General features: G+C 38.1%; 1 protein-coding gene across 1 annotated transcript in view; it reads left to right on the top strand.

The window, feature by feature from the left end:
* The first annotated feature begins 522 nt into the window (after nt 1-522).
* LOC135477201 (double-stranded RNA-specific editase 1-like) overlaps nt 523-17,606 on the top strand; it is a 56,565-nt gene continuing 39,481 nt past the window's right edge. The window contains exon 1 of the mRNA XM_064757386.1: nt 523-628. The gene's annotated coding sequence lies outside the window, so the exon portion shown is untranslated. The remainder of the gene's footprint in view (nt 629-17,606) is intronic.

Raw genomic sequence — 17,606 nt, 5'->3', positions numbered from 1 at the left:
TTATTTGTTTAGAGGTCATTAAATGGATCAACTGGATTCATCCTGTTGCAACTCTAAGCTAGAGAGTTGAAGTGTTCAGTCCAGTGAAAAATTGTGAGCCTTTCACGTGGCTAATTTGAGTTCTTTGTCTTTTGTTTTGATTACAGATGTAATGTAATCGTAAAGCCATGTCCACGTATGTGATATATTTATGGACATGAATCAGGGTCCTCCGTGGACGAGGGGCTAGGACCCCAGCACTGCACAGGAGCCTCTCTCCAATGCGGTGGCTTTGAGCTGGTATCCAGCTCATGCTGGCTTCCTCTTTGTGGCAAGGTCTGTTAACATTCTGCCAGTAGTCGTGGGTTTGCCCCAGGCTCTGCTCGGTTTCCTCCCAATGGTCATCGTTGTATAAGTGAAATACTCTTGAGTATAGCATGAAACACCAGTCAAATAAACTATGGACATGAATCAAATAATGTTTCAATGGCTGTTCTGTTTCATTTCAGGGACAGATTAAATTATTCTTACAGTATGGTTGAAGGAGTAGATCAGCCGATGAGATTAAAGGTGAAAACGAGCCAACCAGCCGATTAGTAGTCTGTGACGTGATAATGTGAATGTGATGTTAAAATGGGTGCTAAATAAGGTAAGGTCTGTGTTAATCAGAAGTTTGTCATTAGTTGTACAATTAAAGTATTGTTCAGTATTACAGCGTTCTAATTAGGCATAGGCGAACAGCGGCTGTTGTTGTTGTTCAGTAGCCTAGACACGCTATACGTGAAGTGTGGTTAGATATCTGACTGGCTGGCTGGCTGTTATCTCTGATGTAAGTGTCTATTAACGCTCATAACATCAGCGGGTATACCTCAGTGGCCTTTCACCTCAGCCGACTGAGGTGTACCCGATGTGGTGAGGTGAAAGCCTGCTGAGGTATACCCGCTGATGTTATGAGCGTACGTGTCGACATGATCGACGTAAATGTGTCCTGCCTGTGACGTCATGGTTTCACCACTGACTGCATAATCGTGCATGTACATTAAACCGCCTGAGTTTCAGTATGAGTCAAATGTTTAATTGTTCAGTTCTGAGTGGTACACTTTTGTTAATTTTGTTTTCTGTTTCTGTATTTTAAGTTGATTATGTTCTACAATTCATGGTCCTAAAATGTGCAAGTTAGTATTAGATTATCGGCTGAATTAACAGGTGTTCTATGTATGGGAACATATATAATCATGCTTATGGTCAACATCAGTGTGCAATTTGTATACTGACAAGAAAATGAGAATGTGTGTTAAAATATTGCCACAGTATATCCAAAAAAAAAAAAAAAATCCTGTTCAAGAAGTGCGATATGATGGAAAAGTTAAACTGATCGTGATCGTGAACTGATTTTGCCTCTTAGCTCTCTCACTGTTCAACCCCAGAATACACTGCTTCCTACTTAAGTGGAATATGCATTAATTTTAATCAGCACATTTCTTGCAATAGACTTTTAATGACTTATTGTATTGATAACCTATATTCATTTTTCTGTGTCAGTGCTGATTTCGTTGTCTATCAGATACATGTAGTTGTTCGTGATTTTGGTGCCGTATTGCTCCTCCAGGCAATAGTTCACCCTGTTGGATATTTTGCTTGGAACACTGCAGCTGTCCATGCTCATGCTAAAGCTGGATTCCGTTCCCATCTCACATGTGATGAGTGTTAGAATGAGAACTGCCTGAGGATCTTTGCCCTACATTTGTACCATATGACAGCACTATCACATTGACCACTAATCTTGCAAACTCCATCCCCCTAGGACTTTTCCAATGTATAAATTTTATCCACATTTTCTGTCTGGCTGGTTTACATCTTTGGAGGTCCTGGTCGTTTGATTGCGGAGATGTTTTTTGCCTGATAGCTTCCCTCCTGCATGTATCTACCCCAGACGATGGGAAGGCACACATGTGAACAGTTATCCGGGTTTATTCTTCCTCCCCAGGCATCTACATTCTCTTTGATGGTTTATTTCCACTGACACCAGGATGAGAGTAAATTGTCAAATGACAGCATTCTTAACTAATGGCAACAGATCAGGAATCCACCAGATTAAACTTAAACTGCATCTCTACCAGAAGTAATTTTTAAGGAATTACTCTTCATGATATGGCCTGTTTGCCCCCCCCTCCCCCCTCCCCCCCTCCCCCCTCCCCCCTCCCCCTTCTTCTGACAGCTGTTCACTTCAGGCATTTTACATGTACAGGGGACTGGAGATGAAGACTTTTTTTTTATGTATACCTGTATGTGCTATGTCTTTCTTTGTGCTTTTTTAAAAAACGTTTTGCATTGCCAGAATGCTTGTCTGATCAACATTGCTAGTGCTACACACGCTGAAAGAAAATTGTAATATTTTTATGTGTAAATTAAGTAGTCTTTAAGACATAGATTCCGAAATATTTCATATTCATCAGATAGGCAACGTTTGTTTACATTAGAAGGAACCAGGAGCAAGCTTGGAGCTTACATTACACCAGGAAAACAAGGAACTAATTGTTTGCATGAAAGTCAAGGTCATCAATCAGTGCTTGACAGAATACTGAAAGGATTCACAGGCAGTGCTGACTTGTGACTTTAGACTGATCAAAGCCAAATAGGGGTTAGTCCTCTGTAGCTGATCAGTTGATGGTACTCTTGTCAGGCCCTTAACCGGTTAGAGCACGTACTCTAATCCAGCCTGAGCTGGCTTGTTCACAGTTTTAGCCTATATATGCCTCTGAAAGTACAGATCATTCAGATAAATTGAGGTATCAGAATGTGTCATGCCCTTATTCTATGACGAATTGATGACATTAATGATTCTGTGAATGGAAACTGCACGGCAGGTACAGTGTTGTCTGATTGCTGCAGTCAGAGATGTGTGTATACAGCTGACTCGCTGGCGTCCGACCGTCCTTCTCTTCTGATCTATCCACACGCTTTACTCCTCTCTGATCTACCCACATGCTTGGCTCCTCTTTGATCTATCCACACGCTTGACTTCTCTCTGATCTATCCACATGCTTGGCTCCTCTCGGTCTGTTTTCATTTCTCTTAAGTCACGCCGCTCAAATCCGTCACAACGTAAACAATATAACGCCTCAAGTGCGCCAAACCATGTCTGCAACACTGGGGAGCTTCATGGGTATGTTCACATTTTAAGCCTCATTAATTGATTGCATCATTTAGTGTGAGATTTATGGCAAGCAAATGGCAAAATGAAATCTGCTTTTCTCGCATTGCAGTTGTACAGTCATTAAAGCGACATTTACACAGTGCAAGTTGATGTGTCGACTTTTAGAATGTGTGTAATCAAATGAAAATTGGACAAATCCTATGATTTACGCCTTTCAACTAATATAGAAAGACAGTTCACACATTTTGATGAATTCTATTAGTCGTTGAAGTCGGTACAACAATTCACATTGTGTTTACATGAGTAATTTGGGGCTTCCTTGGCTCAGTTGGTTAGCGCACCTCTCACCAATGCGGTCGCTGTGAGTTCAAGTCCAGCTCTTGCTGGCTTCCTCTCCGGCCGTAGGTGGGAAGGTCTGTCAGCAGTCTGTGGATGGTTGTAAGTTTCCCCCGGGCTCTGCCTGGTTTCACCCACCATAACACTGGCCGCCATCTGGTAAGTGAAATATTCTTGAGTACGGCATAAAAGACCAATCAAGTAAATAAATAAATAAATAAATAAATGCATGAGTAATTTAGTATCAAGGTTCAGGGCAGGATTTTGTTGTGTCTTTCACAAGGACTGTGTCAAGAAATCAAGCGGCCTGAATTTTATAGAAAATCAAATGCAGTTCTGCATGTAGCCATAACATTTTGATGGTTTTGAGCTTTCAAACTACATCTACTAATTTAGTTTTAAAGAATCAACTGAAATGCTGGAATTGACAGTTGTTCATGTAATTGGTTTAATTCTTCTAAAAAATCCAATAAAAGAATCTACAAAAGTTCCAGGATCCAACACTGAATTCATTGATGATATCTGCATTTTTTGTCTAAAGCAAACATTAGGAATCTATTTTTTAGAGCTGAATCTGAATACTTTCTGTAATACATGGCAATGCAGTGGCCCATGACTTGGATGAAATGGGAGAGATATTCGGGACAAATTTACATTAAAATATGGAGTCATTTTATTATCAGTTGTATGACTAAAACTGTCTTGCGGCCCGGAATTATAACTATAATTCGTGTAGCTTTTATTAATGGAAGGTAGAGTGGCCTAAAGTACTAGTGGCAGTGATTTCATTCAGTGGTTTTAATTCATTACAAATCCCAGAGCCTGTTAAAGGCATAGCTGTCCTGTCATTACCACCACTTATTGGCCACTTACCAAGAATTAAGACTATTGTGAACCAAATTTGCTGACACTGTTGATCTTTAGGAATACATGAATGCAGTATTGTACACAGCTGTAAATGTTTTGATTGTAATTCCAATTACAGTTGATTAAATTGCTAATGACTACTAGGTTCATCATAACAATAATCGTGCCTACGAAGCGGTTGTGTTTTTCCGGTATACTTTGGCTGCGGGATATTGGTCTGAACCTTCCAAGAACGGAACTCACCCTTTATCGGATCAGGCTAAATTACCCCAGATTAATTCTACGCCACCTTCTATTGATTGGCCAGTCTGTGAACCAGCCACTTGCTGAATATCGTATTTACAACCATGAAGAATGGACTCGCTAAGGGACCCCCTGTCCCAGCAGCCTAAGCCAGGCAGTCCAAATGTGCCAATTACAAGGAAACAGACTGATCTAAGGCCAAAGCTTTATTCATTGCCTCCACTTGTTTGTGTGTATTTACAGTCGAGAGCTGATCCTCATTTGATCATATCTCTCAACCATTTCACCACCACAGCAGCCGACTGAATTCTCAACATAAAAGAATCAGCTCAGACTTTCAAGATTGAATGTCCAACTTGATTACGTTTGATTTAAGTTACAGAGAATATTTTGGTAAGGCCAGTAGAGTAAACTTTTGCCACAAGAGTTTAAGCTCTGAGATAGTTTGTAAGCAAGAATTTGTATGTAACCTGCTTTTCATGTTCTTCAACTTTTAGACTGGTGGCAATATCCTAGTTCCTGGTGGATCACAAAGCCCGATCATTAAAACAACTGTATCAGGTTGACAGCAAGTGTATAATTGGAATGCCTTTGTAGGAAGCATTGATCATCAGTTTTCTGGCATGTGGTGTCCAGAACAATTGAGAGATCACTTTGCCTTGTCAATTAGAAGGATACAAACTGATGTTAGGGGTCAAGTCAGGCTGGGTAGTAGCGGTAATGAGATGATGTAGCAACTCGCAGCACAGACTTATCATCCCCTGAAACCAGTGGTCTTTCTGAATGTATGTGTTTTGTGCACAATGCATATAAACCTATGAAAAAAGAATTGTCCAAAAGCTTGATATACATATGTGTTAAGCTGAGAGGTGTACAGATCAGTTCTGCAACAGCAACAAAGAGATCATTGGCTTTGAATCACTTGGTTTTTAAGAAAGAGTAGATTTGAATCAAGGTATAGAGCAGATAGTGTACCAATGAATAAAGGAGGATAATTGTATATCTGCTATGTATACATGGAGTTAGCCTGTCTGAACAGAGGACATGTACACTCCACAGATTTATACTTTACTCAACAAATGTTTAATCAAATGCTGTGATAAACAAGTTATATATACTAAAAGATTTACAGCATACAGAGTAAAGCCAGAGCACCGATAGTGATGTGATAATTGGAAAACGGTCAAGCATAACCGGTGAAGTTGGGTCTCTAGGTATATGATTGAATAGTGGCAAATTACACACCCCATAGCACCATTGCTTAAGGAAGATTACTGTAAATTATTAGACATCACTAGTCTAGAGTTACTCAAAATGCTGTGGCATCATCTCATTTAGCATATGATAACATCAAAGGGACCAGGCCTTGGGCTTTATGGTCCACCAGCAGACACTCCTTGTTTATGCAAGAATACTGCATAATAAAAAAGTAAAAGCATAGAGAGGAAAACTATACTGTATTGTAAACAGTCGAGAGAAATAAATTTCCCAGGCTGCTGGCAGGTGGTTTAATCTGGGGACTCGGCATTCATATGCCCTACTTACGTGACAATAATTGCATCATATAAATGAAATATTCTTAAGTGCCGTGTTAAGCCAATTAATCAATCCTAAATTATCTGTACACATGTTAGGATTGAAACACTGAAACCAAGCTCTGTAAAAAATGAAACAATTATATTGTGGTTTTTATGAGAAATAACAAGATGTATATATTGTTTTACCTTATTATACTGTGTGTGAACATTGCTAATTTGAAATTAGGCACATCTGTTAGTACTGTCGCCAAGTAAACACTTTACCTGTGAAAGGTACAGTACTTATGTCAAATATTCCAGTGAACATGTGTGAATCCATAACAAATACATTCGTGCTAGTTTTGTACTCCATTTGAAAGAACTGGGACACAGAGTGCAAAACAGTCCTATTAGAACGCAGGCTACAAAACAGGCCTATTGGGACGCAGACTACAAAACAGACCTACTGGGATGCAGACCACAAAACAATGCTTTTGAAGCGCAAGACTACAAAACAGGCCAATTGGAATGCAGACTACAAAACAGACCTATTGGAATGCAGACTACAAAACAGGCCTATTGGAATGCAGACTACAAAACAGACCTACTGGGATGCAGACCACAAAACAATGCTTTTGAAGCACAGGACTACAAAACAAACATATTAGGACACAGAGTAAAAAATAATCTTATTTAAGCACAAGGTTGCAAAACAGGCCTATTGGAATGCAGACTACAAAACAGGCCTATTGGAATGCAGACTACAAAACAGGCCTATTGGGACGCAGACTACAAAACAGGCCTATTGGAATGCAGACTACAAAACAGGCCTATTGGAATGCAGACTACAAAAAAATCCTCTGAGGATGCAGACTATAAAACAATCTTATTTAAGCACAAGGCTACAAAATAGACCTATTGAGTTGCAGATTATAAGACAATCCTATTGGGACACAGACTACAAAAACAGTCCTATTGGGATGTAGCCCTGGATGACTATCGCTGGGGCTCGCATAGTCTTGGGTTTTTCCCAGTGACTTAATTCTGAACGAAACACCATGTAATTTCAGAAAACAGTAACCTTTACTAATCTCCCCGGCATCTGACTGTTGAAATCCTGGGTTGTCAATTATCCCAAAGGTGAATATCCATCCAAATTTCAGCAAGTTCAACTTCTCCTCTCGCTTGAATTTCATAAAGATGGCTGCCCATCAAATATGCCGTCAGGGTTCCTGGGACACACGTTCCCATGGTTTGCAATCGCTAGGCCTGGAGAAACAGACGTCATTTTGAGAATTTGGAATCAGGGGACAGGTTGAGCTTGCTGAAATATGGATGGATATTTATCTTTGGGATGATCGACAGCTCAGTATTTTAACAGTCAGGTGCCCTGGGAGTCTAAGCATTGTAAAAGAGTGTGGACAGGCTGGGGAGGCTAGTAATCAACTGTTTTCCAAAGTTTTACAATGGGAGCAATCCATGACTGCGTTTCACAGGGATGGGTAGTCACCCAGGGCTAATTGGGCACCAGCTACAAAACAAACAGCTATAAAACAATCTTATTGAGATGCAGACTACAAATCAAACCTATTGGAAAACAGACTACAAAACAATTTTATTTAAGCACAAGACTATGAAACAACCCTATTTAAGCCAAAGACATACAAAAAAACTTTTTTTTAACCCACTTAATAACAAAACAAACCTATTATAAATGCAGCACAAACTACAAAATAAAGCTATATTGTAACATATTGTAACAAGAATCAGTTTTTCTGTTAAAAAAAACAAATCATTACACATTTGGTGCACAGACATGAGCCCATTGGGGGCAGGAGCCCTTAGGACATCACATGTCACCTTATTTGGCAAATTCTTAGTCCTTATTTCAAATATAAAAAAGGATTTGTATTGTTGTATTCTAAAGGTGAAAGTGAAGGTCTGTCAGCAACCTGCAGATGGTCATGGGTTTCCTCCCACCATAATGCTGGCCGCAGTTGTATACTGGTAAGGGAAATATTCTGTGTGTATCATGTAAAACACCAATCAAATAAGTAAATATAGGTGGAAGTGTATTTCTTATTCAACCAGGAACTATGCAAAATGCAGAGGAATGATCAGCCAAAAAAGAAGAAACTGTTTTAAATGTTTTTATCTGACCTGAAATTTAGACTATGGTAAAAAAAGGTTTGCAAATATAAATAAGCACATTTCTATATTTAATATACAATGTTATTGGCTCATGTACAGGATTGTATGCAATAAGGATTATAAAGCACTTGTGTCCTTTAGAGCCTATGTCCTACATTCCATGTACATGTATGTAGAAATGTATTTACTTGTATTTTGCAGACACTGGAAGTTGAGTTGCGGCTAAAAAGTTCATGCAGTTGACGTCTAACAAAAAGTATATGTTCTACCGTAACGCCATATATTTTTGTTCGAGACTGTCTCCGATTCACTAAACACCTTCATACAACTGATCACCATTTCCTTTTTTTTTTTTTATAAATCCACAAATTCTCTCTGTCTTTTTTTTCAATGGTAATAGACACTGCATAGGACTTAAATCGCCATTTAAGCGCCTAAAAATGTGCACTCAGAAATCTAATATGTGTTCAAAAGTCATTACTTTTTAATGCCACTCAGAAATACCATCCATTTTCGCTCCAGCAAGTCTCAGATTATTAAGAAAAAAAGTTCTTTGGAAGAATGTTGAATATTTTACATTGTTGCCTGTGTCTTTGATAGAGCAATGTTTTTTCTCCCATTCTGTTCATGTCTATTGGATTATGGCTTGTTCCTTATTTTACCCAACCTAATCAATATCCGTTAGACTGTCGGACAATTTCCTGACTGGAGATTTAATGGTGAGCTTCTCTTTAATGGTTTGTGCAATTTCTTACATTGTCTGAGCTCTTATCATAACATCCATCACCCCATACACAAGCTAGTAAATTTTCTTTTCTTCCAATATTTGTTGCAATGTGGAGAATATATATTAAGTCACCTGGAAGCAAACAATAGAAAAAAGGCAATGTTTTTGTATCTAAAACACATTGATTCAGTGTAAATTTTTTATGACATAATTTTCTGTAACTGAGTCAAGTGGGAAATCTGAAATTGATTAAGAGCACTGAGCTGTGGTGTTACATTAAAGCTATGCTAAATTTGAACTTTTATTTTTACTCTGTAGGGATGTACATGAAAAGTCAAAAGAATTGCTATAACACAAGTCTAGCCCTAAATAACACACTGACTGGCACATGGTTGATCAGCTTAATGTAAAAATGGGGACATTGACAGCAGTGTTTGTACATTTTATGATTTAGCGATGCATGATTTAGTCAGATAATGCTTTTGTCAAAGAGTTGTTATGTTAACCCTGTTGACTTTATCAGAACTAGGGTTTAGCATTTTATCCTTAAATCTGTTATGCCCTTTTTATGCAGATCAAATTCATGCCAAATACTGTGTGGAAATTTGGAGTAGATAATGTGTTTCTTTGTGAAGTTCTCTAGAATTTGTCAAATGACCCATGCAATTTGATATTGGTCATCCTTCTACCGGTAGCAGCCAAGGGCAGAACTTGGTCGATATTTCACCACTTGTAAATATGACCCCATGATCTCCTTAATATCGACTGTGGAATCACAACTTGTCAATGTCAATGTGCCATGAGAGTTTCGGCCAGAATACGTGGCCTTATTTAGACCATCAGAGGTTAAGGCTTTGTAGGGGCAGCTGGACCTTTCATTGACCTCCTGAAAGAATATAAACCTTCATAGGAAAGATACATGAACTACTTAGTGCAAAGTGTTCCCGAAGAGCAACCATTAAATCATGTCCACTAGTATCCCTTCTCTCAACTGTCCTCCTGACTTCTATTGACCCACTTTTAGTCCAGCTCATTAACCCAAATTTGAGAACAGATTTTGTTTGATGGAAGAACACTGTTACTGTTTTAATATTTACGTTTACATTTACGCTGAAATGTACGTGATTTTGTTTTGTGGCAATTTTTTGGATCGGTTGAGTAATAATAGCTCTGGCCTTTTATTGTTGTGAAGGTTTTAAGGAAGTAAATATTCTTCACATCTACCTTTACTACAAAATAAATATGTATTTATTTATTTCTTTGGGAAACACCAATCAAATAAAGATTTCTTTGGTTGGTTGTGAAGGAGGTTGGGATGGTTGGAAAAGTTGTCAGTCAGCCAGCCATGTTTTTGCTAAAATGGTTAATGTGCTGGGTTTACTATGTAGTAAACTAAAGGAAATGTTCAGTATTTATGTGATGAAATATGTTTTCTACATGTAGTATTCATGCAAACTATGTGTTTATATGCGCAGGTGTATTTGTGTGCACCAAGAGATACAGACAGATGGGGACAAAATATGTGTTGATTAAGAACTAGGCGATTTTTGGATGAATGCCATATTTAATTCAAATTAAATGTGGAATGGAATATTATTGGCTATTTCTTTTTGTAATTACCATTTTATTGGCTCGCAGGTGTAATCATGCTTCATGGAAATGATTTATGAGGTGGTTATGTCCACATTTGATGCATTAGTGGGATACCTCAGAAGATGATTATGTTGTGCTCTGGCTTTCTCTCTGGATTTTTAGTATGGATTTCTGCAAATTTCTGTGAACTTTATAACCCAGCTAAAGAAAGGCAAGGCATTTTAGGGGAAATGAGACAGGGTTGAGATGCTTGCTAATGAGAAGGATATTAAATTGAAAGACATCTGAGGTGTTTCAGTACTTACAGTGGAATATTGGACCAAAAATCTACCATATGCTGCTGTATTATTTATCCTGGAATTTAACAATGCAGGCTAATTTAATGAAACACAAGATGAGCTGTAATGATTTTGAGGGCAGTTGAATGAAAATGGCTGGTTTTTGTCCTGCTTAAATTGCTTGATATCCTCATAGGAAAAGCTGTCCTAAAAAAGCGCACAACATTCCTGCTCGGTCAGGTCTGCAAATTCCCCAGAAGCATGATACTGATCAATATTTAATATTTCCTCTTGTTTATTGGTTTATGAGCTCATCAAAAGCGGCCAATATCTAAGGCAAGTCGTTGCATGTTTACCATTCTCGTTGCACCATTTGCTGGATTTTGGATAGTATTACTGATTTTCCTCTTTTGTCACCCGGTTTGTTAATATGCTCTCTCTTCCAAACATCCGTTTAAATTATCTTCATATATTTTAAACTTCATGTTCTCATATCTTTCCACAGAGAGTGTGACTTGGCAGATTATTGAAAATAACAAATGTGAGAAGGTATAATGTTGCTCTCTCTAAGTATCCATTAGAGTTTGGACTCGGATATTTTATTGTAAATTGACACCAAGTAATCCCTGAGCAATAGTCAATGTATAATAGGCTGTCACCTTCCGCTTTAGCAATTTTATGAAAATAACACCATTGCTGTTTTAGTCTTACACCATGTAGGCTGCTTGGCCGGCAGTGGAAACCTGAATGCAAAAACTTGGGAAATAACTCAACTTAAAAATGTTCAACCAGTCACTTGAGCAAAATAGTTCTCACATTGATTATGATATACAGTTTCACACAAACCGAGACCAGCTTTGAGTTTTGAAAACAGAGCTACACAAAAACAGTTTAATTTGCATAAATGGTAACAGGAAAGAATAAGCTAACTGAATATTGACTTGAGATTATAAATTTAAAGAATAGAGAAAGATTTGGACATGAATGTATATGGTTTCTGCTGGTAAAGTTTCTGCTGTTAGCTGGATTCCCCAGAAATGAGAACTTTCAAGTCAAGGTGGAGAGATCGAAGCTTAGCTTACATTATTTGATAAGTGTATAGAAACATTTGTTCTTACATTGTGGATCCAAGACATACATAGCTGAGTAATTATGATCAGTAGAAAATTGGATTTACCCAGACTCAAACACACAACAAAGTCACCATTGAAGGGCTCACACATACTCTGTGTAGCGGTAACCGTAGCAATAGGGGAATACATTGCTTCAGTAGGGTAACACAGGGATCCTTCAGTATTATCAAACTGATTTGTACAAATACTACACCTAGACAAAAAGAATAATGCTGTAATTTGCTCAGGTGAAGTACATGTATGTAGTTGAAAACACATGTATAATACAGTGATGTGTAGCATTTTCTCTCGCATAATTGTCAGTATTCTGGTACTATGACCATCTGAATTCAAAACGTGAGAAGTACACAGATGTCATGTTAATTAATGAAAGCCACATGAGCATTCAGAGGCAATTTTAAGATGCTAGCGTCTTGTGGAGCTTTACGTGTATATTATGCTGGCTCTACATCAGCTGAATGTTTAATCTGTGTGCCTTAAAGTAATCCATATTATTCCTGTCCATTTGGTCGGAGCCCATTCTTCATGTCTTGTAGATATATTTTTCAGCTGAACCTAGCAAACAGAGAACATCTGCCATCTTGTTATTTGGAAAAAGTGATAGGCCTGTGATGTCGGCTGAGTTAATGTTCTCAGATAATGTTTCTTGTGGGTAATTTGTGCACTAGCCATTTTATCTTCATGACCATATATCTGGAAACCGAGAAAGGCTTGCAAAAAAATGTGAGCTGACAAAAGTAGCATGGTCATCCGTAGATGTGAGCTCTGTTTCATTCTTTCCAGCGTAGTTTTCAGAAATACAGATGTGTACTCTTCCATTCACTTATTGGAAACTGCGGTCACTTTGAGTGTTCTGTCCACGTCAAAGCTTTCTGAATCTTGCAGTGATTCTGATTTCATATCACCTAGTTATTGATGAATTATGAGTCTATGTGTCGAATCAGACATTCGTGCACCAGCCGTCAACCAATAAAGCCTTTCTGGATCAATGATCGCAAGTTAACTTACAGCTAACACAAATGTACATGGTGCATCGACAGAAAGCCAAAAGTTCACTAACCGCTATTTTCGATTTGAGTTTGATGTGGAACATGAAAAGGGTGAACTTGTTTTGCAGTCATAACTTTGAATTTGTATTTCATTAGTAAACATAAGCAACTGTAAGCCTGCAGTGTGATAAAGCAAGATGATCTTTGGGATGGGGGTTTGGGGATGGGATGGGGGGTTTTGGGATGGGGGGTTTTGGGATGGAGATTCGAAAATAGTTACATTTGTGTTAATTCCAAAGTTATATGATCTTCCCACTTAATAAGGTGATATGAATTTAAAATTACTTAATTACTTAATTCCAGGTTAATGGATGTAACAATTCAGAGGGGCTAATGTAGAAGCTAAGCTGGGAAGAGGCATGGTCAACCGATCTCAGAGTTTGGACAAATACATGTGGCTTCACAGGTCTGTGAGCTTAACATATATGTAGCCTAAAAGTATACTATTCCCAACTGATGGTGAATTAAGGCAAATATTTAATTTAATTCCTTTTTTATTTAATGAGGATAACCCACACCCAAAATTAAGGCCACTAGGGGATCTCTTCTGACATACAACATAGTGATTACTTTTGTTTATAAGTAAGTACAATTTAATACAAGAATTATATATGTATAAACATTGATACATTGTACAGGAACAAATATTCATATGTATCCAAAGGTCTGGCATGTGGATAGAAAATATATGTAAGAATATGCCCTGTTTGATTCACATGCCCTTGTAGGCTGTGCCATTTCTACATTGTATGTTTATGTGTGACTTTGTTGAGCTCTGTAATTTAATCTGAAGATCTTTTAATTAATTTCACAGAGCTTTCAGATTGATTCAAACCTTTTCTGTACAATTATGTCAAAGGTGTTAATTAAGCAGGATTAATTTTCTCGTGATTAACTGTCCTATCAGCCTGTTGCTATGGAACTGTGTACTGTGGTATCAAAGCACAGTATAACTTCCTGGCCTAGTATGAATTCTTTGCGTGTATATATATTTGCGTCAGCAAGATTATTGAACTAAGCAGCATGTATGGACATTTTCCATTTGTAGATCATCATACTGTTTCAGGTTCAGATCTGTCAGTATAAAGATATGATACATTCATTCAACTGAACAAGGGATGGTTGCACATATAAAAACACACATAGGTCTGAATTACTACCTGGCATATTTAGTTTTTCATCATGCAATGATGAAGTTTACACTCTACAATAAATACACATAACTAGTCGTGAACTTATTTCGTTTAAGTATAGTCTGTGAGAAGCATACTGAACCCAAATCTGGTGGCAGATGTATTTTTAACTTTTCACTGTATAATGCATCGTCTAAACTGAGCAGTGTTGATTTAGTTCTTGAAAGGTGCATTATTATGCATGTAAAGCCATTTAAATGTTACAGTTTAGTGTAGTTGATAGAATGTTGAGAGTGTGTACAGGTGCCTACAGTATTCAATGCATGTGATTGCTCATTTATCGGTTGTCACTTGCTTGTTCAGGCAACCATTTTTAGCAACATTAATTTTATGCTTAATTGTTAAACTTTCTAATGTTAAAGTGTTACTTCAGTCCCAAGAGAAACCACTACCGAAATATTAAAGTGATATGAAGGATACCCTGTGGAACAGAGCTAACGCCTCGGTTCAAAAAGATTTAAGGTGAATAATTATAATTAACTCTTGTAAATGTACACCGGATAAATCACTCTTCAAAAACAAGATCTTCTGCAGTTTGCGTAAAATTTTCCAGTTGTGCTTGATAATGTCCTGTAGGAGAGGATGAATCGGACCGATATGATGTTAAGTAAGGCAGTTATGCTAGAATGATGGCATGCGTGTTTGGAAGTAAGATGTCATTTGTGCGAAGGGTGTTCCAGGCAAAATGGGAATTGACAGAAAACTTTTGTTTCTGTATTATCCTGTATTATTCTATATTATTCTGAAACTATGAACAGTGGTTTTAATACATGCAAATTTTGGAAGATAAAGTAAAGCAGTTTAGACCATCTCATTTCTTATTATCACTTAACCCTGCTTTTAAGACATACAGGCCTTGACACTGAAGTAGCTCTTTAACGATACATGACACATTGTTTTTTGACGTTGTATCATGCTATATTTGCCTTACTTTTGATTTGCATTTGAAGCCTTTAGAGAAGGACAGTTTCATTAAGTTACTAGACCATAATGAATGGTCAGTAGCCTGTAATTTTCACAGTGCAATCTTGTATTGGTTTTCCTGCATTTGATAAAAAGTAATTTGGTAATGAACAATTAGAAAATTAGAGTCAAATTACCATTTGTGTGATTAATTAGACTGACCATGTGTATGTTGTCTACGTTATTAAGTGGAACTGCCTTGAACCCTTGTAGATGTGTTAAGGGACTAATCACATACACGTGTGTATATGTGATTATAGTGTAATTGATGAGTGAGTTCTAGGGCTTTGTTGGTATGCAAGGTAGCGTGTAGCCTGTGAGGCACGTGTAGGTACCATATTAGAAACGATTGTGGTCATAGCCTCCGCAATGGGGAGAAAAGTCAGAGGAATGTACACCGGATAAATCACTCCATTAGGTTAAAGGCTCTTCTGTCGGGAATGTTATTTCCTGCTAGTCAATGTTTGCTGTATCTGCGGCTCTTTAGCCATCACCTCTGTGCAGGAGACCTGATTCCTGGCGCTTCACAGTTATTTTGGAGTGGCAGGTTAGCAGAAGGTTTATTCGACTTGCTCGACCCCCCCTCAAAGCTGTTACAGTAATTGTGTTGTGCGGGCTGAAGGTAAACATATGGTGAATGACAGACACATTTACAACTTGGTATCTGGCCGATATGGCACCATCCCCAGTACTCCGATTACAGCCCTCCTCTTCTAATGTCTCCTGAACTTATCACCCAGTCCACTTAATAACCTCTCTCATTCAACTCAAAAAACTTTCACTGCGGTCAAATGGACAGACATTGCCATTGTCAGATTATATGCTCAATGCTAGCACTAGTTTAATAACCCAGATGCACATTTTGTTCTGTGAGATATCACATCCATAGTTTGGCCATGATGTATAACAAGCCTTGATCATTGTACAGCTCACGGCATCTTCCTTAACATACGTCTAAACGTGGCACTTAAGATAACTGGGAATACAGATGTTCCGTCCCTGGCAATGCTTGGAGCATTTAGGATTGTTGTGGGTCACTGACTATCTGGGAAGGGGAGGGGGGAGGGGTGTTCTAAGTTACTGGTAAATGATGGACATGATTCTTTTATGTTAAATCGACAGCCGTTTCTGTGGGAAGTCTCTTGTAAATCATCAGTCTGCTGACTGGAGATGTAAGACCAGGAAAATCATTACAGTGTTTATAAACATGGACACTGGATTGATGAATAACACTGTGTGCGCTGATGTGAGTCAAGTCCAATAAACACTCTCAATCTACTGTCTGCCCAGTTTATGCTCATATCATAGAGTGCACATGCAACCATGCAAAGGGAAGAAATTATGACTTGGGGCGGAATCGCACACTAGAATGTGGTCAGAACATTTGGATGGTCATTTTGTCATTTGACAGCAAAACGTATATGTAATATCATTTTGACGTTTAAGGTATCCAAATGTAGGTAATAAAAACAAAAGGAGTTTAGATGTATGTGTATGTAATTTAAATTTCTTTCAGCAGAGTGTTATTAGTAGTTGACCATACCCATTAATGGTTGAGCAGCTGTATCCAGACCAGTTTTTTGCACTATATGGTGGTGGTTTTTCAGAATTAATGGGACAAAAAAGCCTCCGTGGCGCAGTTGGTCAGCGCACTAGTGCAGCGTTATGACCTAAGAGCCTCTCACCAATGCGGTCACTGTGAGTTCAAGTCCAGGATATACTGGCTTCCTCTCTAGCCTTACGTGGGAAGGTCTGCCAGCAACCCGCGTGTTTCCTCGGGCTCTGCCCGGTTTCCTCCCACCATAATGCTGGCCACTGTCGTATGAGTGAAATATTGTTGAGTACGGCATAAAACACCAATCAAATAAATACATAAATTTATTCAGTCAGTATTCTACATTGCATCAAGAAATCTATCATCTCATGACCAAACTGGTACAAGGGTTTCAGGTAAATGAGATTATAAACTGACGCTGTCTATTGGCCTATGTAGAATGTCTAACGGGAGTCCCGTTCATGACTGTAGAAATTTACCTGCTTGAGTTAATACATGCAGGATTCTGAAAACAGTTTGTCCGAAATTGGTCACAAATTATGCAATTATATGAATGTTTATAAGGAAGTTTATACAACATGTTGCAGTATGCAGTCTCCATGATTAGACAACAGTTTTCATCGACCCATCCATTGTTATTAACCCTATTGTTGAGCTGTGGGCAGGACCATATGTCACATACAGCAAATACATACCCATCAGATGAGTGCTTGGAGTTTCTCTTTACCTTTATTATCCTGATTATGCTGTTTTGGCATGCACATGTAAATGTATGCAATGTATGAAGGAGGCCAGAGTTCAAAACTAGGCCACCGAATTGAGAGTAATTATGTCATAATTACTATTGATTTAAATAGTAAGAATA

This window comes from Liolophura sinensis, chromosome 1 (genome assembly GCF_032854445.1).
Source record: "Liolophura sinensis isolate JHLJ2023 chromosome 1, CUHK_Ljap_v2, whole genome shotgun sequence".
Classification (NCBI taxonomy): domain Eukaryota; kingdom Metazoa; phylum Mollusca; class Polyplacophora; order Chitonida; family Chitonidae; genus Liolophura; species Liolophura sinensis.
Note: the sequence above shows the minus strand (reverse complement) of the source record. Positions and strands in the feature narration are given on the sequence as shown.